Consider the following 3,785-nt stretch of genomic DNA (forward strand, 5'->3'; position numbering starts at 1 on the left):
CACAACGCAGAAATTGAACAGAAAATAATCAAACACACAAAATTGAACAGAAAGTTAATAGACAATCACACAATATTGAACAGAAAATAAAACAATCACACAGAAATAGAAGAAGAAGTGAGAAAGTACTAAGAGAAAAAGGTGAGTCTTAAGGAGAATTTTAAATTCAGAGAGAGGAAGTGGAACGTAAAGAGGAAGGAAGAGAGTTCCAGAGTGAGGGGGCAGCAACACTAAAGGAACGACCGCCCATGGTACTGAGCCTGTGCCTAGGAACAACCAAGTGTCCAGCATCCGATGACCTTAAATTCCTAGATGGAGTGTGGAACCTGAGCAGGTCCCTCAAGTAAGCCGGACCTGACCCATGCAGTGCCTTAAAAGTGAGAAGCAATATTTTGTATTGAATACGCTTATTAATGGGCAGCCAGTGGAGCTGCTCAAGGACAGGAGTGATGTGATCATATTTTTTGGTGTGAGTGAGGATCCTAGCAGCAGAGTTTTGAACAATTTGCAGATGGCGAAGTGACCTGGAAGGAAGCCCGTAAAGCACAGAGTTACAATAGTCCAGCCGAGAGGTCACAAAAGCATGAACCAGAGTCTCCGCTGCCCTAGAGGACAGTAAAGGGCGGATACGCGCAATATTACGTAAATGGTAGAAGGCCGACTTGGATATTGATTTTATGTGAGGTTCGAAAGACAGAGTAGAGTCAAATATGACACCAACATTGCGTACTGTAACAGCAGGTTTGATATTGATATCATTTATGGGAAGGACCAAATCAGTGAGAGAGGAAACAACAGATTTTTTGCCAGTCACAATAAACTCTGTTTTGTGTGCATTTAGTAACAGAAAATTTGCTCTAAGCCATGAGTTCAGCTCAGTGAGACACCTAGTTAGGGGAGTGGGAGGAAAATTATCAGAGGGTTTAAAGCTGAGATCAACCTGAGTATCATCAGCGTAACAGTGAAAGTTCAAACCATAATCTCGAAAAATATTGCCAAGAGGGAGAATGTAGATGATAAATAGGAGCGGTCCAAGGACGGAACCCTGAGGTACACCTTGTGTGGTAGAGACCGTGTCCGATACATGACTTCCAATACAGATGAAGTGTTGATTTATGATAATTGATTTTGATAATTGATTTATGGATTGCAGTGTGTTAACTCTTTGTATGTAAGCGGGTGAGTATTAGTCTGTGTCTCTATTCAGTCAGAGTGGGGGTCTGCATCTTTGAAGGAGATGGAGCATTAGACACAACTAGATTAACAACAGAGGTACCCCAAAAAATCCATTCAGACACAAAAAGAACATGCAATTAATTACCAGGGGTTAGGGTTGGACCAGGATCTGTGCATAATCCACCAAGAGAATACCTTAACAATTTTTAATCTGTTTTAATCCACAATATTTATATTGTTTATAACAATGGACAGTGTGATTACCCCCTGATCATTTGTTGTCTATTCCCAGATGGTGGGAAAATTAAAAATAATAACAACGATTTATTTTCTTATCACATCCGTAACTCATTTTGTGCTATGTGATATGCAACACTAAAATTCTTTAAGCAGTCTGCCTTTTCTCAATCACAACATTCTCCCATAGTCAACACAGTTACTATTTTTGTTTTGGATCAGTGTTCAGTTTTGGTATTTTAGCTGTTAGGGACCTGTGGATTGGGAGCACTGGTAATCTGCAAGTAGCCACATCTATCAGGATAATGTAAATGGTAATGATAAATGGCTTACTAATTTCATCAGGAACTAGTAATTCTATTACACTAGCACACCAATGAGATTTGTACCTGAATCTCTGCGTGCTATCGGCTGGCTGGGGTGTCTACACAGACATGATTGGCTATGTCTTTATGGTGGATGGACAAAGTCCTGTGATGGATTAGCACTTTGTCCAGGGTGTGTTCATACCTTGCGCTACATGATTCCAGATGGAACTGGAACGACCACAGTGATCATTCAGAATTCTTACATTTACAGTGACCCTTTGACAGATTGACCCAAACCATGTGTTTAAAATTCTTAGACATCTGAACTTATCTTAGTTCACTTAAAATTGTCTTAATTACTTTGATTTCTTTAGGGAAATGTTGATGAACTCAAGGAACATTTACTTTGACTTTTGTTTTATTGCAGACAGTTTGAACCCAAGATATTTTATGTTTTGTCTGCTCAACTTCATTTTATTTGTTAATATACCTCCATTCCTGCATTTCAGGCCTGCAACACATTCCAAAAAAAGTTGGGACGGGGGCAATTTAAAGCTAGTAATGAGGTGAAACTAAATAATAATATAATTCCATGTCATCAGGTGATTGTAATCATGGTTTGGTTCAAAAGAAGCATCCAGGAAAGGCTGAGAATTATGGAAATGTTTAAAATCAATGAACCTCAAAGAAAGATTGGAAGGGATTTGCGTACTTCTGCCTCTACATTGCATAATATCATTAAATGATTCATGGAAAAGGTGAGGAATTAGGAAGGCAAGCTTAAGCTGAACGTCCATGATCTTTGATCCCTCAGATGGCACTGCATTAAGAACCGCCACTCAACAATAACTGATATAACCACATGAGTAAGGGATTACTTTGCAAACCTTCATCAAGCACTACAATACAGAGTTACATGCACAAATGCCACTTAAAACTTTACTGTGCAAAATAGAAGCCTTATGTTAACCATGTCCAGAAGCAGCGTCGACTTCTCTGGGCTCGGATGCATCTAGGATGAACTATCACACAGTGGAAACGTGTATTGTGGTCAGATGAATCAGAATTCCAGGTCTTTTTTGGAAAAAAAAAAGGACACTGTATGCTCCAGACCAAAGACGAAAAGGACCATCCAGACTGTTATCAGCAACAAGTCTAAAAGCCAGGGTCTGTCATGGTATGGGGCTGTGTCAGTGCCCTTAACAAAGGTAATTTACACTTCTGTGATGGCAGAAAAATACATTGAGATCTTAGAGCAACATGTGCTGCATTCAAGACGTCATCTTTTCCAGGGACGTCCATGCATTTTTTAACAAGACAATGCAAAACCACATGCTGCACACATTAGAAAGGCATGGCTGCGGAAGAAGAGGGTACGGGTACTGGACTGGCCTGCCTGCAGTCCTGACCTGTCCCCAATAGAGAATGTGTGGAGAATTTTGAAACGAAAAATGTAACAATGACGACCCCGTATTGTTGCACATCTTAAGACGTGTTTGCAGGAAGAATGGGACAAAATAAAACCTAAAACACTAAATCGCTTTGTATCCTCGCTGCCAAAACATCTTTTAAGTGTGGTGAAAAGGAATGGCAACATTATAATGTGTTGCAGGCCTGAAATGCAGGAATGGATGTTTATTAATAAATAAAATGAAGTTGACCAGATAAACATGAAATATCTCAGGTTCATTCTGTGTGCAATGAAATAAAAGTCAAAGTAAATGTAAGAGACTCTGTGTTTTTTTTTTTATTATTTGCATTTTCCATGCTGTCCCAACTTTTTCTGATTTGGGGTTGTACATATAGATTAAATAAATGTATTAATATTTAGTAAATATGGATACTGCGCATTATTATATTATATATTAGGGGAATTGATTTGTGGGATTTTATTTGTTCTTATCAGACATATCCAATGTTATTAAAAAATACAACTGTATTTGATGAAGGTAATTCTATCTTGCTAGACTTGAATTTGAATGAACACATCTGCTATTGAAGCGTATGTGTCAGTAGACATCTTCATGACCTAATTCTAATTAGTAGAGAAGTGTGGGAGGCGGA

Source organism: Trichomycterus rosablanca, chromosome 2 (genome assembly GCF_030014385.1).
Source record: "Trichomycterus rosablanca isolate fTriRos1 chromosome 2, fTriRos1.hap1, whole genome shotgun sequence".
NCBI classification, from domain to species: domain Eukaryota; kingdom Metazoa; phylum Chordata; class Actinopteri; order Siluriformes; family Trichomycteridae; genus Trichomycterus; species Trichomycterus rosablanca.